The following is a 21,408-nucleotide window of genomic DNA, read 5'->3' as shown; positions in this document are numbered from 1 at the left end:
AGTTTAAATTGGTATCATAGTCAGCCCAGACATTGTGGGCCGAAGAGCCTGTTCCTGCGCTGTACTGTTCTTTGTTCTAAGATCTCTGAATGTGTATAAAAACCCTATGCTTTGTACAGTTGGGGAAAGTGTGTGGACCACACCGGCTATGGTAAGTGGGCTCTCCTCCCACCTGCAAGTGTAAGGTCAATCGATATAAAAGCACGTCTGCTTGACCTGAGAATGGACGGTGTGCATGAGGTTCTTCACAACACATTCACCATTTTCTCTGTTTGTTGTCATTTTAGATCTCCATACCTTGATCTTACCTTATATTCTGGTTTGATCAGTATGCAGGACATTTTCACCCTCTCTGTGAACTCATGTAGTTATCCATATCGAATAAATAGCCTTCATTTAATCTGTTCTTCATTCGTTTGTTTCTCTTGTCTAACTGCAGTAACCCTGTTTCCCTCCCCAGGAATGTTAGTTTTTTATTCAGTGTCCCTATCAACTGACTTGAAACCTCCTATGCACTGGCTGCATCTATAGTTCAACTCTACAGATCTACAAGTTTCTTGTATCTCTGGGTGTGCTGAGTTCCAAATGACTAAGTCCATTAACTTAGCTTCTGTTTCCTTAAATCTGCATGTATTACTGTACGTCTATGCCATTTAAGAAAATCATCAAGAAGTTCATCTGTTTCCTGCCTCAGCCTTTGTAATTCACATCGATGGACCTAATGACTTGATTTCCATTTGAGCTGCTTGGTGAGTTTTTCACATATGACATTGGGATTTTTATTTTCTGCTTTACTTATTTCCTAACTGTTCAAAATACCTAAGCCTTTCCTCCTGCCCACAAAGGGATATCGTTGTCCCTCTTTTCCATTCTCATGGCTTTCAGAAAACTACCGAATGCCATTTTAGACTTTTGTTTAAATTTTCTGAAATTTGCCTTACAGTCTCGAAATTATACTGATCTTTTGCAACAGTCATCACTAGTTAGACCTAATATTGGAACTCTTCATTTAATGTAGATGTTTTTGTTTCCTTCACCCACAAAACCACTGCTACCGTGTGTACGTCTTGTTATTTGCCAGAGCACTGTTTGTGAAGTGGACTTCAAGACTAAATGGGTCCACAAGGTGTTTATTCATCCAGTTTCATGCCATGTGCTTGACCAAGTGGTGAAATATTTATTCAATATATAACATAGTGCAGCAGAGTGATGCAGTAGTACAAGTACAAAGTAATATACTTACACTGAATAACGTAGTTCCTTATTCAATCTTAAAATAATGACATAAACAGGAAATGTGCAAAACATGTTTTTGTACTTTGTATCTGTTTACATTACCATGGGTTTTACCTTTCAAACTTGTGTCAAACTTATGTACGTCACACATTTGTGTCAAGTGTTTGCTTCTTATATTTGTCTCACTTATTTGCATTGACTACTCATTACAAATGCAGCCTACATTTGGAATCTGAGTTATCTATGTAAACATTACGAATGCATTTGCACACCCTCCTATGTTGCAGTGTCTCAGCTGGACACCTAAAACCTACAAAGCATTTCATAGCTCTAACCAGTGCTGATTCCCAAATTGCCGCATTTTACTTTTCCACCATAATATCTAAGTGTGATCTATTTTGAAACACAACATAAGACACATGTCCAAATCAGGGAGTGAAGTATGTCCATGACTGGTCCATTTATGTCACCTGCACACCTTTTTGACTGTCATTGAGGTCATTTGACTGGTTGAGGAGGCAGCTTTACCCAAGATGGTACTGATTCCTTGAGAGTTGGATCTGCACTCTCATGGAACAAGTTGAGAGTTGGATCTGCATGAGAGTTGGATCTGCACTTTTATGGAACAAAAGATCCACAGATCGACCTCGCCAAAAAAATTCTTAGATTCAAATTGTAGTTAGATGCTGGCAACATTCTATAAAACTGCTCAGAACGCATCCTTTATTCTTCCATGTTTTCCCAAAGCTTTTTTATTTCAAAAATAAACTTTATTAATAATAATATAAAAAGAAAAAAAAGTGCAAAAACTCTTTACAATCTTACATTCTTAGTGTCCTTTGATCAATCCATTCAATAGTGTTAACGCTTCTTTTTAACCATAGAATCATTGCCACTCCTGTGGCACCCTGGAGTGATACACCCTTTCATTGTTTGAGGGGCTTACCAGTTTTATTGGAATGCCTCCAGCAGCCAATATAATTACCCACTCCTTCCACAGTATCAGTACTGAGCTCCCCTCCCCTTCCCCTCTCAGCACCCCAGCCCTTTTGTATTTGTTTACACATGCTGCACTGATAAAAGTCCATTGACCTGAGATGTTAACTCTGTCTCTCTTTCTCCACAGGTGACACCTGACCTGCTGAGTGATTCCAGCAGTTCTGTTATTTTATTTTCTAGTTTATAATGTGCCTGGAAATAAGTTGCCTTTTATTGACCAATGTGTTCCTCTTCCTTCAGTCATATAAGATATATCTATCTTTATTAGTCAGATGTACATCGTAACACACAGTGAAATGCACCTTTTGTGTAGAGTGTTCTGGGGGCAGCCCGCAAGTGTCGCCACACTTCCAGCGCCAACATAGCATGCCCACAACTTCCTAACCCGTACGTCTTTGGAATGTGGGAGGAAACCGGAGCACCCGGAGGAAACCCATGTAGACACGGGGAGAACATACAAACTCCTTACAGACAGTGGCTGGAATTGAACTCGGGTCGCTGGCATACAGTAATACAGCATGGAACCAGGCCCTTTGGCCCAACTTTTCCATGCTGATTATGGTGCCCACCAAGCCAGTCCCATTTGCCTGCATTTGGCCCACATCCCTCTAAACCCATCCTATCCATGTACTTATCCAAGTGTCTTTTATGCTCTTATGACAGCCTTTGACTATTCCCTATACTCCCACCAGGTATTGCATTATATCACAACTAGTTCATAAGAGTCATACAGCATGGAAACAGGCCCTTCAGCCCACCAAGTCTGTGCTGACCATCAAACACCCATCTACATTAATCCTACCCTAATCCATTTTCATTCTCTTCTCATTCCCATCTAACCCCAACCCCCCAGATTTTTAACACTCACCTACACACCAAGGGCATTTACAGTGGCCAATTAACCTACCAACGTCTTTGTGATGTGGGAGGAAACTGGAGCACTCGGGGGAACCCATGTAGTCAAAGAGAGAACGTGCAAACTCCACACAGACAGCGCCTGAAGTCAGGATTGAACCCGGGTCCCTGGAGCTGTGAGGCAGCAGCTCTATCACTACACCACCGTGCCACACCTGCTTGAAAAAGTCACTGAATTTCTGGGTGGTCTTTCATTGGCTGAATGGAACTTTGGGATGTCCAGAGTTCATGAAAAGAACTATATAAAGATTAACAAACAAGAGGCTGGAGGAAATCAGCAGGTCAGACAGCATCCTTGGAGGGAAATGGACAGTCGACATTTCAGGTCGAGATCCTTCATCTGGACTCAACCTGAAATGTCGACCGTCCACTTCCCCCCACAGATGCTGTCTGACCTGCTGAATTCCTCCATCACCTTGTGTGTTGCTCCAGATTCCAGCATCTGCAGTCTCTTGTGTCTCTGTATAAAGATTAACGAGATCAATGAAGGCAGAGGAAAGGAAACACTTTTAGGAGACATTTACAATTCCAGTAAAAAACAGTGAATATCGAAAATCTTCCAATGTATTTCTGATGCCACTAATAAGTGAAAAAAAAAGAGAAAACCTTCCCTTCATGTGTGAACATGAATTCAATTGATCAACGTTGCTGCAAATTCCTATATTTCATGCATAGCCAACTTCACCTTTCACAAACCATGGTGTTCAACAGTACTGTTAATAATCAACATATTTTCAGACCTGGCCTAAGGGAATCATTGTGAAAGCCAATTGCAAAACCAACCAAACAAAGTAATTAACTCAAGTTGCGATTTTGCTCTTGGGTTCTTCAGATCTTCTTCGCTGACAACTTTGAAGTGAGTTGGTGCTTAATACTGAAGTAAGTGCTGATAAATAATGTACATCTGTCACCAGCTGCTTCAGATTCCTTCCTAAGGCTTTGCATTTATCAAAAGAACTAATGGGATTGTTTCAACAATATCAGAGCACAGAGCACATTTATCATATGCTAACAAGAGTGAGGAATGGCTGACTTATAATTGGACTCTTGTTTTTTGGGCAAGCATTAACATGCTCAGTTTAAAGTGCTTCACTCTGGGGCATTGATATTGTCATGAAGAATGCATTCCTGCCTGCAGATAATTGGCTCTTATCCATGTTTTTTTGATACTAAAAGATGAATTGACATCATTCATTATTTTGTCAGTGTTCTAGCTTGTAAAAATTGTTTTATGCTCAGATATTTAATTTAACATTTCATTATGTGCCATGTCCCATGATTTTGATCATTCTGGTAAAGGATAGTAATCATTTTTTAAGTTAGTTCCTTCAAAATCCAATGCAAAAATTTAAAGCGGTGAATAATTTTCCTATCATAAAATACCACAGTGAACCACATATTCCAGACTTCCTGTCTGCAAACCTTGATATGCAGTGATATCACATTAGAGGTTGAGGCCAGAGTGTATCTTCAACTGTCGTCTCCATTGGCAACTTCAAGCATTGGCAAATGGATTGCATCCTCATTAATCCCCTGCCAACAACCTCTGTCACCCAGATCACATTCTTAACATTCATATGCTCCAATGCACCCTCCCAAACCTATCACAGTCATAGACCTCATCCACATTCCCCCAACATGCACACCCTAACAACTGTTCAACCATCACACGAGCTCACAACAACATTCCTTCTCTGCTACAGGGTAAAGTGGTGCACAACCAAAAGCAACAGGAACTGGAGCGTTAGAGGCTGAGGGAGTGACCTGAGAGAAGTTTATGAGAGGCTGTTGAGTGGAATCGTTCTTTTTTGTCTTAAGGATCAAGGACTCTGGACACGAGCTTTGTAGACCAAAACTAGTTTAATCACAAAGGCAAACGCAGGACAGAACGGATGGGAACAGACACACGCTCACTCACGCGCAGGATACCACAAACACAAGAGGAGAAGAGCAACTGGGGTAAAATACACTCACACACACTGATACAAACAAGCACACAATAACAATGTACAACTTCAGGATATAACACTTCAATGCCCGTCCCACACTAGCATTGGCTCTTAACACTCCCTGAGTCTGAGTGAAACGCTCCCTGACCATGTGGTGATTACTCTTACCAATGACCTCTGCAGCATTGTCTCACTACTCCTGGGGTCATCAAAAGAGGAAGGGCTAGGGGGATGCAGCCCTTTTTATGGTGCTAGGAGGCTGGGTGGAGCCTCACTGTTGTGATTTAAATGAGCCAATGGTGTGGGAGTCAAAGACAAAGGTTCCTGCCACAGCCAATGGTCAGGCAAGTTCAGAGGCAAAAGGTACTCCCACACCCGAGGGGTGGGTGGAGCTGCACCTTGATTGACAGTAGTATCACTTCTGCTCAGAGGAGCAATGCCGTCCTCTGGTCAGCGGGGGTCAGTGTCTTTACTGTCACGTGACAGCCATGTGGATTTCTCACAACATTGGCATAGATAGGGTAGACGGTCAGTCTCTTATCCAGGGTGGAAATGTTAAATACTAAAGGGCACAGCTTTAAGGTGAGATGGGGAAAGTTTAAAGGAGATGTGTGAGGCATGGTTTTTGTGCAAAAAGTAGTGAGTGCCTGGAACACACTGCCAGGGGTTGTGGTGGAATCAGACATGATAGCAGTGTTTAAGAGGCATTTTGACAAGTGCATGAATGGGCAGAGAATGGAGGGATATAGATCATGTGCAGGCTGATATGATTAGATTAATTTCTAATCGCGTTCGACATGGATATCATGGGCCAAAGGTCCTGTTCCTGAGCTGTACTTTTCTGTGTTCTGTGATGGAGGATCTGTGTGTGTGTGTGTGTGTGTGTGTGTGTGTGTGTGAGTGTGAGTGTGTTTGTGAGACAGAGAGTGTGTGTGTATGTGTCTGTGTGTGTATGTGTGCATAAGTGTCCGACAACCTTTCACACAGCCTTCTTTCTGTCTCCTAGCACCGGTCACAACCCAGCCGAAGGGAAGATTCCAATTTGCGCCAAGAAGTTGCCCCTTTTTATACCCTTCAGAAACCTAACCTAACTTTTACCCCAGTACTTTCCCATCCGCTCGTGGTACCAGCCTGTACCTTCTTATCTCTCTTGACCTTTAGCCTAGGCACATAACTTAGAAACAGAGACAGCAGCTCTGCAAGGAAAAAAATATTCTTCACCAGTATCTAATCTCAAGGATGTGCATCCATGCACATCTCCAAGGTGTTACCACATTCCATACTGACACCATTTTGTCTTACAACCATCATTTTGTGTTACACACTACTGCACACAGTAAGGAGGAATCAGAAATGACTTTTGGCTAATTTAACTCTTTCCTTACAAAGACACAGGACATGTGTAGTCATCAGCCATTGAAGCAAAGACAAGTGGCACAGATGCACTGTCAGTGTAGTCTGAAGTTGGCCAAGAGCTCCACTCCCAGTGAATGATTTGATGGGATAGTCCACAGATGCAAGAATGTGCAAACAAATGCTCGGGGAATGGAGAAGCCTGGTGAGAAATCCACCTTTCAGCATCAAGATACGTGGAAGAAATTCAGGCCTGCAGCACAGATGTTAGTGCAGAACCTTCCAAAGGGAAAATGGTGTCCAGATCCACCTAATAGAACCAACCTTGATGCAGCAGCTGATGTTCATGTTGCAATTCCCATCGCAGAGCAAGACTCCATGGGAGCTTGGACGCTGCCACTCAAACCCAGATTGCTGACATTTTGCCTGTGGATCACAATACATAAAGGGGCTTGCACGGTGACCAAGCTTCCAGCAATCTGCCGTCCCAAAGATCACTGAGGTGCCTCCAACCCTGATTACCACAGCCCATGCCAAGACACTGCAATTTCCAACCAAGTTTCAATAACCAGAACTCCTTGAACTTGTGCTTCGAAGGCTGTCTTTGGCTTCTATCATTGAAAGTCAGTGTTTGCACTAACTCTGCTGCAGCTGATGTTATGTCTTACAAAGGAACAGCAAGATAGGTATTATTGAGTTTTCCATGTCATGTGGTGTGGTTTCATTTATAAATTTAGTTTGTTTTGTGGTGGCTTTTGTTGTTACAGTGTGGCTGAGCTGTCACTGTGATGGGTAGGCTCAGAAGGCGGAGAAGGTGTACATCAAGGTGAATGAAAAGTCAAAGTCAAGGGTTACTACACCTGGATGAGATTGTGAGTTCACCATGTCAGTTGTCATCCCTACCATATCGAAAGTGACAGCATGGCTTTCATTGTGTGCATGCTACTCTCCTGTGCACAGACTGGCCACAGGAACCATCAGCTGAATAAGGGTACATTCATAGAATTATAGCGTCATACATCACAGAAACGAGGCCTTTCGGCCCATCTCACCCATGCTGACTGCGATGCCTGTCTATGCCTATCTAGTTTTCTTGCATTAGACCAGTATCCATCTACGCCTTTTATATCCATGTCCAAATGCCTTTTAAACACTGTAATTGTATCTGTCTCCACTTATTCCAGATAACCACCACCCTCTGTGTGATAAACTTACCCCTCCCTGTGTCCTCTAATTCTAGACTCCTACCCTGAGAGAAAAGACCATCTGTCTATCATATCTATGCCTCTCATAATTTTATGAACCTCTCCAGGGTCACCCCTCAGCCTCCTACATTCCAGTGAGCTTGATTGACCTTACCCTGTGTTTACTTACTATCATTAGACTCTGTAGTATGTACAGGTCTGACAAATGGCCATCAATTTGGAATGTTTGCTCTGTTTCCTCCTCCACAGATGCTGCCTGACCTGGTGAATATTTCCAGCAATAATTCCCACCATCTGCACTTTCAACTAACTAAACTAAAATTGTTTCTCTCTGTTCATAGAAACATTTCCAGAGCATTATTTGAAGACAAGCTATGAATTTTCCTGATGCCACAGTTCTCATTCCCCATTCAGCCAATATCAACAAAGTCAAGTTAATTGGCCATTCCTCTTATTGTTCTTTGTGGGATCTTTCTATGTACATATTTCATTCTGTATTCAGCTAAGACTTTAAAAGCAATCAACTGGCTATGAAACACTTTGGCACCTCCCAGGGATGTGAAGGAAACCATATAAGTGTAAGTATTTTCTGGTAATACCGAAGTCAAACATTATTTTTATAAATTACAAAGGTGGTATTGCCTTCAGTGCAATAGGACAACAATGAGCAATCTATGAGTGAAATAAAATCTATGCTGAGTTTATAACATTATCTCAAAACCACTCCCAGTTATCCATTAGATAAAATAAGATCAGATTTCTTTATTAGTCACATGTACATCGAAACACACAGTGAAATGCATCTTTTGTGCTGTGTGTTCTGGGGGCAGCCCACAAGTGTCGCCACGTTTCCGGCACCAACATAGCATGCTCACAACTTCCTAACCTGTACGCCTTTGGAATGTGGGAGGAAACCGGAGCATCCAGAGGAAACCCATGCAGACATGGGGAGAACGTACAAACTCCTTACAGACAGCGGCGGGAATTGAACCCTGGTCGCTGGCACTGTAATAGCATTACGCTAACCACTACACTACCGTGCCTGCCGTTACTATTTAGTAGCAAAGCTGCTTATGCTGATGTACCCTGTACTCATTAACAGAGCTGCTGTAGAGATGGTTGGCCGCTTCAAGTTCCTTGGCATCCATGTCACCAGCAAGCTGACCTGGTCCCTTCACGTTGATGCGGTGATTAAGAAAGCCCATCAGTGGATTCACTTTCTCAGACTTCTAAGATTCAACTTGTCCATGAGGATTCTCTCAAACTTCTACAGACATGCTATAGAAAGTTTGCATCTCAGCCTGGTGTGGCAACTGCTCTGCTCTTGACCGTCAGAACCTGCAGAGAGAGGTAAACACTGCCCAGTCCGTCACAGGCTCGTCACTTCCTTCCATCCAGTCCATCTTCACGGTGCGTTGCATCAGGAAGGTTAACGGTCTCATCAAGGATGCCTGCCACCCTGGCCGTTCCCTTTTCTGTCTTCTACCTTCTGGGAGAAGATACAGGAGCTTGAAAGCCCAGACGTCCAGACTTCAGAACAGCTTCTCCCCCACTGCTGTCAGACTCCTGAAGCAATCGCCTCTCTCACATCCCCTTCCCGGTGGTGCTGCCACGTTCTCGGACTCTCAACTCTACCTCTTTCAGTTATTCTGCTATGGTGACTTTAACATTTCTTTTTGCACTACTTCGGATTGCACTATTGTCTTTGCACCATTTTGTTGTTTTGAGCTCATCATTGTATTGTTATGTTTATTATTACCATGTACACTGTTTACTCTGTGAGCTTCATTGCACCCTGGTGTATATGACAATAATCGAATCCAATCTAACATTGAACCATTGGAGCAATTCTGATTGACATTGCTCACTGAGGTGTTGAATCGGCATTCCATCCAAACCCAAGGGTTTCCTGTTCAGTGGCTCCATAGAATGGAATTATACAATTGTTTACAGGATATAAAGAGGTCTTTCGGCCCATTGTGTCCAATCCAGCTCTTAATGGAATAATCCCATCAGCCCCATTTTCCTGCTCTTTTCCCACAACTATGAAAACAATTTTCCCTTGATTATCTATTCAATTCCCTTTAAAAATACTGATTGATTCCGTTTTCGCCATCCTGACAGGCAATGAGTTCCAAATGATTGTTGCCTTCCCCCTCAAAACAAAACATTCTCTCCTAGCCCCTCATATCTTTTAAATTTATAAAACTGAAGATTTGTCTTTGAACCATCTACTAAGCTGGAAAGAGTGCAGAGGAGATTTACGAGCATGTTGCTGGGACTCAAGGGACTGAGTTTTGGAGAGAGGTTGAGTAGATTGGGACTTTATTCATGGAGAGTAGGAGAACGAGGGGTGGTGTATAAAATAATAAGGGACATAGATAAGGTGAATACCCACAGATTTTTTCCCAGGGTTGGGGAATCAAGAATTAGAGGGCATAGGTTTAAGGTGAGAGGGGAGAGATTTAATAGGAACCTGAGGGGCAACTTTTTCACCCAGAGCTTGGTCAGTATATGGAACGAGCTGCCAGAGAAAGTGGTTGAAGCAGGTACATTAACAACATTTAAAATGTACTTGGACAGGTACATGGAAAGGAAAGGTTTAGAGGGATAAGGATCAAATATGGGCAGATGGCAGTAGCTTAGATGGGAATCTTGGACGGCATGGACCAGTTGGGCCGAAGGGCCTGTTTCTGTGCTGTATGACTCTATGACTCTAAAGAAAACAGCTTGCCTCTTAGGATAAAAATATTCTCAGTGATTTGATTTTAAAGATTGAAAGCATTGAATGATGGCATACAATAATGTCTAATAATAGTGAATAAACACAGGGTGAGGTCGCTCAGAGTCTAATTGCAAATTGGAAGGTGCTCTTTGTACTTTTAGGCATCTAAATCAAAGGCAAGCTTTTTTCATTTTGATAAAGCTTGTTTTGCATCTGTAAATGGAAGTGTGGTATGTTCAATTGTGATACCAGGAGTGTGAGACATCTGCAAATTCAAAACATTCAAAAATATATACATGTAACACTCATGGCACTGCTCACACTGAGTTAGTTGTTAGAATATTATGTCTCTTTGTTACCAGAGCTACAAATTTTCAGTAAGTAGATAAAACAGAATTGGACTTCCAGGATTATTTCGCAATGTTCTCAAGATCCAATCCTGTTGGTTTGTAAACCATATAAATTATGCTTGATTACCTGTGTTCATCTCTTTACATAAATATTTCATTTTAATCATTTTTTTAAACCTAGGATATACTGAAAGGTGATAAGCAACATTCACTAGATCAGAGGTAGGGACTAGGATATTCTACAATAGCCACCTAGTCTAAATCTGGGAAGAAACTGCAGATTCAACATTTCAAGCTTTCTCTCCTGATTATGAAATGTGCCCCATCACTGTTGCATTCATGCACTTCATGTTTTGAAAACACTTGTAATGCACTATTGCTCGTGATGGCCTTCCTGCAAGTTCACTCGAGGAGGTTTAAAAAGAAAGTGTCAATTAAACTAAGAACAGAAGTTGAATGACAGAATGCTCCACTCCTTGTGTGCCAACGAGAGCTGAGCCCCAAGGCAAGATAAGCACATACCTGTTTATTTTATCCAGCATGAAAGAAGCCATACATGGTACAGTATGGAACTGTGTGACACTCAATGCAATCAATCTGGAACTTTCAATGAGCCAGAAAAGTTGCATGTGGAAGTGAAAGATGTAGCATTATGTGATCACATACTTTCAACAATCCATCAATAATTTAACATTACCCATCAGTTCCACACACACATATCTCCTTCGTTAGAGAGGTAGTTCCATTCCTGATAAGGCAGGTTTAAATTAATGATTTGTAACTCAAAAAGGAAAGAGTGGGGAATTGTACTGAGGTTTTGCACTTGATCCAGGAGCTTTGATCTGGTTTGCTTGATTTATGATTACTTTCTTTCAGTTGGAGAAGAAATGTTTATGCAAAATTTTTGCTCGTGAGCAAATTGAATCATCGTTATTGAATGGATTTCCCAAAAGCTTGTTGGTTATCCAGTTATCGATACTGTGTTATTATGTAGTTATAATTAAGAACTACAGTTCCCAGTAGGCAATGCAAAGGGGCCACATGGGGGGAACTGGAAGTGGCTGTAAAAAGAGAGGGAAAAGCAAGCCAGCCTGTTGTTGGTTGATAAAATGTTCAGATGTTAAACCCACGCGAAGCTTGTCTTTTGATGAAGAACAAACATACCAGATACAACTTCAGATGATTCCTGCATCTTTCCTTTTCTACACGGATCAAGGCTCAGTCAGCGTGATCACCTGCAGAGGTGTGTCCTGCATTAATCTCCAGGGACCAGGGTGATTGATACCCATCAACTACATCCACCTGAAACCATTTTGCCTCTCTTCGTGAAAGGATTGCATCCCCCTGCATTGCACTATTCCCTCAGTGCTTTCATTGTGGTGGTGGACAAGGCTCAAGTTGTTCACTATGTTAGTTGTTAGTCACACGTGGATGCTTGGGAACCTGGATGAGGAGAACTGTGTTCCTGATTAGTAAGTAAAAAAGTGAGTCATGGGCATTGAAGTTGTGCCGTAATATTGTTATATTCATATTCACACATATAGGCATTCATAACCACACTAACCTGACTGGTTGCATGACAGCCTGCTACAGCAATTCTAATGCACAGGAATGCAAGTGATTGCAGAGAGTTGTGCACACAGCCCAGTCCATCACGGGCACAGCCCTTCCCACCTCTGACAGCATCTACAGCAGGCTCTGCCTCAAGAAGGTGGTATCTATCATCAAGGATCCCCGCCAAGCGGGTCATGCCCTCTTCTCGCTGCTACCATCGGGCAGGAGGAACAGAAGCTTGAGGTCCCACACCACCAGGTTCAGGAATAACTATGGCCAGCAGAATTGTCTGCCAGCAGTGTGTAGACAAAAATGTACGTTATCAAAGGCTTTTTCCAGAGTTTCAAGATGTCCCTGATGATTGAAGACATTTAGAAAGTTGAAATGGATCAAAATAATCATAGAAAATAGAAAAAAATGCACTTTTCTTATTTAAATGCATAAAATATTAATATTAGTTAGAATAAGGTTTAAAATATACTTACCTTCACTTCTGGTTTCCACAATAGCTAAATAAAGGGGTCCTGCTGGATGAAATAAAGCAGAATCTGCTGGAAACATTCAGCAGGTCAGGCAGTGTCTGTGGAGAGAGAAACCGTTAACATTTCAGGTCCAGGACTCTTCATCAGTGTAGTTAATGGCCTTACTGGATACAGCAACTATGGCCGTGTGAAGTAAGAATAACTGGTTCCTCAGCTCAGTGCCTTCCAAAACCACCCCAAAGTAGGTGCTGAATTCGGGGTGCAGTCAGTGATCAGATGCACTGGTGCCTGATCTCCAGTGCATTCCGTACTTCTGGGCTACAATGTGCAGCTGTAAATCTGGGATGCACGGGCAAGCACAGTGCAGTTAGCTGGTGCTGCTGCCCAGCAACGAGCTGCCAGGGAAGGTAGTTGTGGGAGGTACAATAACGACATATGTAGGAGATTTTGATAGGTACATGGATAGGAAAGGTTTAGAGGGATACAGGCCAACCATGGGCAAATGGGACTGGATCAGGTGGGCACCATGGTCAGCATGGATGAGTTGGGCCAAAGGGCTTGTTTCCTTGCTGTGTTACTCTCTGACTCTATAACACCACTGGTTAGCAGTCAATGCAATCCAGCACAATCGTACAAAATGCTGAACAAGAATCCTTCAAGTACAATGATTCAAACTGACATCAAATAATTACGATGATACTTTACCAACAACAGTCCAAGATCAATACATTGCAATGTTTAAGCACTAGTTTCCAGCAATAAATAAGATACATAGGGTAGAGAAACATGCAATGGTTCTTTGCTACCTCTCCTGCCACAACTTTGCCTTGCTTTTGCAGCTTGTCTTACAGTCAATGCTATTGCTTTTCCCAGCTACCACCTCCTCACTGTGTTGTATTTTCCCTCATGGGCTGTTATCCTGCCTCTGTCCAAAGGGTGCAGAGGAGATTCACCAGGAAAGTGCATTGGAGAGACTGGATGGACTGTTATCACTGGAGTGGAGAAGGCTAAGGGGTACATAAAATTATGAGGGGGACAGATAGGGTGGAGAGTAAAAATCTATTTCCCATGGTAGGAGTGTAGAAAACAAGAGGGCGTAGGTTTAAGGTGAGAGGTAGAAGGTTTACAGGGGATCTGAGGGGGAAGTTCTTCACATAGAAGATAGCTGGAGTCTGGATTGCACTATGTGAAGAGGAGATGAGGCAGCTATTCTCATGGCATTTAAGAAGCATGAGGTGAATACTTGAATTCTCAAGGCAGAGAAGGCTACAGACTTAATGCAGCTAAGTGGGATTAGTGTAGATCTATACATGGTGGGCCATAGAGCCTGTTTCTGTGCTCTATGACATTAATTCTTTTTTTGTGCCCTAATCTCTTCCTTTACAATTCCACAATTGATTAACCTCAGGTCCTGTTTTTTTATGGACTTGGATGAGGATGTGGAAGGGTGAGTTAGTAAGTTGGGTTGCTGGTGATGTGGATAGTGTAGAAGGTTGCTGTAGTTTACAACGGGACATTGATAGGATGCAAAGCTGGGCTGAGAAGTGGCAGATGGAGTTCAACCCTGAAAAGTATGAAATGATACACTTTGGAAGATTGAACGAAGGCAGAATACAGGGTTAATGGCAGGACTCTTAGCAGTGTCGAGGAACAGAGGGATCTTGGGGTCCACATCCACAGATCCTTCAAGATTGCCACGCAGGTCAATAGGGTTATTAGGAAGGCGTATGGTGTGTTGGCCTTCATTAGTCGGGGTACTGAGTTCAAGAACCACCAGGTAATGTTCCAGCTCTATAGAACCCTGGTTAGACCACACTTAGAGTATTGTGCTCAGTTCTGGTCGCCTCATTATAGGAAGGATATGGAAGCTTTAGAGACGGTGCAGAGGAGATTTACCAGGATGCTGCCAGGATTGGAGAGCATGTCCTATGAGGATAGGCTGAGCGAGCTAGGGCTTTTCTCCTTGGAGAGAAGGAGGATGAGAGGTGACGATAGAGGTTTACAAGATGATAAGAGGCATCGATCAAGTGGACAGTCAGAGAATTTTTCCCAGGGCAAAAATGGCTAACACGAGGGGACATAATTTTAAGGTGATTGGAGGAAGGTATAAGGAGGATGCCAGGGGTAAGTTTTTTACACAGAGAGTGGTGGGTGCGTGGAACGCACTGCCGGCAGAGGTTGTGGAGGCAGATACACTGGGGACATTTAAGAGACCCTTAGATAACAACATGAATGATAGAAAAATGGAGGGCTATGTAGGAGGGAAGGGTCAGATAGATCTTAGAGCAGGATAAAATGTTGGCACAACATCGTGGGCCGAATGGCCTCTATTGTGCTGTAATGTTCTATGTTTGTGCTACTGGGAGTTCAAGCTAGCTGAGATGACCGTTGACAACCAAATCATGGAACAGGTTGTGCATGGTGCCAGATAACAAACCCAGTAATACCCATTGGGCAGCTTCATCAGCTCACTTCCAAACCTTCACTATTATGAAGTAAATAGACCTAGAACATCAAGGCCTGTTGTTCTTGAAGCTGAGAAACAGTTTTATAGCTGGTCATAGTCTTTTTCCCAGAGTAGGAGAGTCTAAAACTAGAGGGCACAAGTTTAAGGTGAGAGGGGAGAGATTTAAAAGGGACCTGAAGGGCAACTTTTGCACAGAGAGGGTGGTGGGTATATGGAGCGAGGTGCCAGAGGAGGTGGTAGAGGCAGGTACAATTACAAAGTTTAAAAGACATTTGGATAGGTACATTGGTAGGAGAGGTTTAGAGAGCTTTGTGCCAAACCCAGGGAACTGGGACTAGCTCAAGTAGACAGCTTAATCGACATGGACGAGTAGGGCCGAAGGGCCTGTTTCTGTGTGGTCTAACTATATCTTTAGCTAATCCCTGAATCTTTTCCCAGACCTCTACCTTATCCTCTCTGGGTAGAGTATAAGTAGGTGGCCACAGAACTCCTTATACAATCCTCCCAACTAGTGTATATAACTATACTGAATAGTTACATTGGTACAACCTGACAATTACTAGGTTAGTTTCTTCACATTGATCATTGGGGATCTGAACCTGGTAATTCCAAGGTGGTTTTCTTTGTTTTAGAGCACTGTAGGTGTATAGGGAAAGCTCTGAAGCAGAAAAATCAGAATGATTGTTTGGCATTGTTTATATAACTAGAAGGCAAAAGGAAATGGCGTTTCAAGCAGTTTTATCTCCTGGGAGCTTTGTTTATTTGTCAAATTCTTCCGCAGTCCAAGCTTATTCATCAGTCTGTAGGGAAGTTGTCCTTCAAATGTCTAAGATGTAAAGTGTCAAGTGACTTATCACGAGCTTTGTTTGACAATCATGCGATCTGGTACCATATCCTGTCAAACTGATTTGCCAGGAGATTAACGAACTAATGTGCTTTAATCTTGAAATAATTCTGAATTTTTAACATAAATTCCTAGGTTGTTTAGGGATGGTTTAAATGAAAACTTATTTGAAAGGATCAAGAAATAAAAAAAGTTTGCTTAACGGATCAATTTCAAGAAAGATTTGTTGGAGTGAAAGACCCTTTACGTATTGTAACCTGGGGCATGCTAACTAAATAGTTGTAGTTATAGATCAAGGCCCTGAGTTCAAACTACTATTTTTAGATAGGAAATTCAATTCAATAAAGTGGGCAGGATCCAGAGAAAAATAACATGTTGGGTTATTTTTAAAGCATTACTTGTTCACTGATGTTCTTTGGGAGAAGGAACCTTGACTCTCCTGCCTGGTCTGGCCAATGCAATTCCATGATGTGGCCTTACCGTCAAACAGAGAAGATGAGATTCAATGTAGGGAAATGTGCAGTTGTACACTTTGGAAGCAGAAATAAGCGGGCAGATTATTATCTAGGAGGAGAGAAAATCCAAAGCACAGAAGTACAAAGGGACTTGGGGGTACTCGTGCAGGAGACCTTAAAGGTTAACCACCAGGTCGGATCGGTGGTAAAGAAAGCAAATGCTATGTTGGCATTCATTTCGAGAGGTATAGTGTATAAAAGTAAGGAAGTGTTGATGAGGCTCTACGGGGCACTAGTGAGGCCTCATTTGGAATATTGTGCGCCGTTTTGGGCTCCACATCTTAGGAAGGATGTGTTGACGTTGGAGAGGGTTCAGAGGAGATTTACGAGGATGATTCCCGGAATGAAAGGGCTTACGTATGAGGAGCGTTTGTCGGCTCTTGGACTGTACTCGCTGGAGTACAGAAGAATGAGAGGGGACCTCATAGCAACATTTAAAATATTGATAGGAAAGGACAGAGTAAATGTGGCTAGGCTGTTTCCCTTGGTGGGTGAGTCCAGGACCAGAGGGCACAATCTTAGAATTAGAGGGTACAGTTTCAAAACAGAGATGAGGAAAAATTTCTTTAGCCAGAGGGTGGTGAATTTGTGGAACTCCTTGCCACGTACAGCAGTGGAGGCCAGATCAGTGGGGGCGTTCAAGGAGGAGATAGATAGATATCTAAATAGTCAGGATATCAAGGGATATGGGGATAAGGCCGGTAATTGGGATTAGAATAGTTTTTTTCTTCTTCTTCCCCCATTCCCCATTTCTCATTTCTATTTCCCTTTCCTTGGAGCAGACTCGATGGGCCGAATGGCCTGCTTCTGCTCCCTTGTCTTGTGATCTTGTGAAGAGCAATAAATGTGACTGCGAAAAGCACATTTGCTTTCTACAAAGCCAGACCTGAATAAACACTTGAATAGTTTTGTACAAATAGCATTGTGATAGAGGCCTGATATAACTTGTGGAATGTATGCAATCACTTGTATGATGTGTCACAGATTTTGGACATTTATAGCCCAACTCGAATGAATTTAAATTGGTAACTTAGTGTATTATTGTCATATGTACCGAGATACAGTTGAAAGCTTTGTTTTGCATGCCATCCATACAGATCATTTCGTCACATTGAGGTGGTACAAGGCAAAACAATAACAGAATACAGAATGAAGTGTTACAGTTATAGAGAAAGTGTTGGTGAGCTTTCCTGGCCATGGCGTCTGCATGGTTGGACCAGGACAGGCTATTGGTGATGTTCACTCCTAGGAACTTGAAGCTCTCAACCCTCTCGACCTCATCACCGTTGATGTAAACAGGAATGTGTACACCGCCAGCATCCTGAAGTCAGTGACCAGCTCTTTTGTTTTGCTGACATTGGGGGAAAGGTTGTTACCATGACACCATGTCACTAAGCTCTTTATCTCCTTCCTGTACTTTGACCCATCGTTATTTGAGATTCAGCCCACTATGGTGGTGTTATCTGTAAACTTGTAGATGGAGTTAGAGCAGAATCTGGCCATGCAGTTTTGAATGTATAGGAAGTAAAGTAGGGGGCTGAGAACACAGCCTTGTGGAGGACCAGTGTTGAGGATAATTGTGGCAGAGGTGTTGCTGCCTATCCTTACAAGATTCCTGTGGGCTCCCAAGAAACGGGAAAAATTCCATCTCCATTGACAGGGTCGGTGAGGGCAGTAGTGGTCTTCATTCTAGAGGTGGGATGGTGACTTAGACCATGGAAGTTTAATTTCCTTCACAAAGGGAAGAAAGAAGCTTTTTCTATTTCTTTCCAGTGAAGATCTGGAACCCACTTGTGGAAACGAACATGATTGAACTGGATTTTTTACTCCTTCTCCCAGGCTAACACCCCTGGTGCATTGACATCTAATAACTCCATTTCAGATAGATGACCATTTCACTTCACAGGCAGTCACAGACCTGTTCCCTCTGCTACTCAATGGCAGAAGAATATTAGGTTGCGCTGCAGAGGGGCAAGTACAAGGAGTGGGAGTGGTTTAAGTTTATTGTCATTGACAGGGTATAAATGCCATAAAATTAGCATTTTGCAGCAGCAACACAATACATTACAAGACAAGGACAAACATAAGTTAACATAAATTAGCATAAATTATACATAATGTACACGTGCAAAATAAAATGACACACGCAAGATTGAGAGAGAGAAGAAAAATATAGTCTGAGGTAGCGTTAGGGTTTTTCAGGTGGGTTCAAGGACCTGGTGGCAGTGGGGAAGGAGCTGTTGTTGAAACTTAAGGTGATGGCAGCATCAAGGAGAGGGCATGGCCCGGATGGTGGGGGTCCCTGATGATGGATGTCGCCTTCCTGAGACATTGCCTCTTGTAGATGTCCTCGATGGTGGGAAGGTTATACCCACCATTAGAACCAATCATCTCTTTCACATCCCCTCCGTGGAGGTGCTGCCACATACTTGGACTCTTAATTCTATCTCTATTATTGATTCTGTTATTGTCACTTTGTGATGGATATTCACTTCCCAGGCCCCAAAAAGGTTTATTGCTAACCTCAGCTTTTTAGCACAGCAGCATGACCTGTCCAAAGGTCAAGAAGTGGTTGCTCATTAAGCTAAAATCCCTTTTGTAAAAACAGCAGAGACTGTCCAAGGCTCAAGGTGTTGTTGTTTGCTAGGTTAAACTTTTAACCAATATTCCCTGCTCAGCCTCTTAACATAAACAAGAGAACAATGGGGTTCTTCATTAAACTTCATTAAACCCTCCAGTCACCTGGCCTGAAAATGTGGTTGAATGTGCCAATGATGTCGATGAAGTGAAAGAACAGTATAAGTGTTAGAAAGCAGTCAGTGTCAGGGGAATGAAAGAGACAAGGGGTTACAGAAAGATGACCTAGAATTCATTCGTCAGCCTTTGGTCTTTGCAATGGATGACTTGTTCGTCTGCAATTTGTTAGTATAACTTTTTAGTTTGTAATAATTGTACTTGTGTTTGGAAATCCTTTGAAAGTTACAAGTTGCTGTTAAAAATTACTTATTAGAATTAAATGTGTCTCACTTAAAACAAACTGTGTTTAAACTGCTTCCTTAGCTGGAAGTATCTTCTCCTTGGTTGGGAGGAGGGACCCACTGCTCGAAATAGTGATTACTGACAGCTAGACCTTTCTGTAGAGACTAAAGCACTGAAGTAAACTAGTCCTTGAAGTGTAGGTTGACACAGTATAATCTCTCTATAGTGAGGGTACTCGTAGATACTTATGCCAGACAGAACTTAGAGTCTTGACTTAAGTTTAGAGTGTTCGGACAGTACACTCAATATCATCACAACTTTAGCATTTCTTTTTGCACTACTTCATATTGCACTTGTCACTGTATTTATTGTTGTATTTATTATTACCATGTACACTGTTTAGTCTGTGAGCACACGAGAAGGAATTTCATTGCATCCTTGTGACAATAAACGAAACTATCTAAATTAGCTCATAATGAAAGATGAGAGCCAGTTGAGGGTTAACTTTGACAAAGTTTGACAAAAAGACTCACATCAACATAGCACCACTCATTCCTTCTGTTTATCGCAAGCGTTATTCAACTAATGAAGTCATTCTGAGGTGTCGTAACTCTTGTGGTGTAGGTAGATCCCAGAAACAGCAACATGATAGCAAACAGATATGTTTGCATGAAGCTATTTGAATGATAAATATTGACCTTAATATGGAACGAACACTGTGTTCTAATGAAAGATCATTGACCTGAAACATTAACTCTATTCCCCTCCTCACAGATGTTGAGTATTTTCAGTACCTTCTGTTTTGTTAATGTGGATAACTTCTATGGTCTCCGAGATAGTCCCAGGGGATCCGAGAGAGCAGACAAGATCATCTCATTAAAGGTAGAATCTCTGACAGCGTGACTTGTGCTTGGAGTACAACCTAAAACATAACATTTAGCAATTAGTTATAGGTAATAAAAATATCAATGAAGTTGGAGTACACCTCTGCTTCCTCAGGAGGCTAAAGAAATTTGGCATGTCCCCTTTGACCCTTACCAATTTTTATAGAGGCACCATAGAAAGCATCCTATCCGGACACATCACAGCTTGGTACGTCAACTGTTCTGCCTGTGAGCGCAAGAAACTGCAGAGGGTTGTGGACACAGCTCAGAACATCACGGAAACCAGCCTTGCCTCCATGGATTCTGTCTACAATTCTCGCTGCCTCGGTAAAGCAGACAACATGATCAAAGATCCCACCCACCCTGGACACTCTTTCTTCTGCTTCCTCCCATTGGGCAGAAGATCCAAAAGCCTGAAAGCACGTACCACCAGGCTCAAGGACAGCTATCCCTCTGTTATAAGACTATTGAACAGTTTCCTAGTACGATAAGATGGACTCTTGACCTCACAATCTACCTCGTTATGGCTTTGCACCTTATTGTCTGCCTGCACTGCACTTCCTCTGTAACACTTTATTCTGCATTCTGTTATTGCTTTTCCCTTGTACTATCTCAATGCACTGTTGTAATGAAATGAACTGTATGGAGGCATGCAGCTTTTCACTGCACCTCGGTACATGTGACAATGATAAACCAATTACCAATGACCAATTCTATTGGCAGTTCCTAGGGACACCCACCGAGACAAATATTAACTGCTGCTGGAGATTATCAACTTGGTGATAGATGCACTCCAGCCTGACTGAAACTCACTGGTCAAGGAGTGCAAGGAGCTGCCCACAACTAAATGTGACAGACTGATACATTTCATAGTGCAGGACACATTGAAGATTGGTGCAAAGGATCTTCAGGGAAAGGACAATGTTTAAGGTCCTCCTGCCACCAACAGGT

General features: G+C 42.4%; 2 long non-coding RNA genes across 3 annotated transcripts; one reads left to right on the top strand and one right to left on the bottom strand.

Annotated features, from left to right (window-relative positions):
• Positions 1-3,977: 3,977 nt before the first annotated feature.
• On the top strand, positions 3,978-10,858 carry LOC127585261 (uncharacterized). Of its 2 annotated transcripts, none has more exons than XR_007958485.1 (3): positions 3,978-4,029; positions 7,999-8,235; positions 8,760-10,858. It is a non-coding gene; the product is annotated as an uncharacterized LOC127585261 (long non-coding RNA). The 2 variants fall into 2 exon arrangements; XR_007958484.1 differs by lacking the exon at positions 3,978-4,029 and adding an exon at positions 6,633-7,138.
• Positions 10,859-11,393: 535 nt separating this feature from the next.
• On the bottom strand, positions 11,394-21,079 carry LOC127585260 (uncharacterized). The gene is made up of 4 exons (XR_007958483.1): positions 20,612-21,079; positions 20,368-20,495; positions 12,772-12,866; positions 11,394-12,640 (listed from the first exon to the last, which is right to left on the bottom strand). It is a non-coding gene; the product is annotated as an uncharacterized LOC127585260 (long non-coding RNA).
• Between the last annotated feature and the right edge of the window lie 329 nt (positions 21,080-21,408).

The sequence above is a fragment of the Pristis pectinata genome, chromosome 32, assembly GCF_009764475.1.
Source record: "Pristis pectinata isolate sPriPec2 chromosome 32, sPriPec2.1.pri, whole genome shotgun sequence".
NCBI lineage: Eukaryota > Metazoa > Chordata > Chondrichthyes > Rhinopristiformes > Pristidae > Pristis > Pristis pectinata.
Note: the sequence above shows the minus strand (reverse complement) of the source record. Positions and strands in the feature narration are given on the sequence as shown.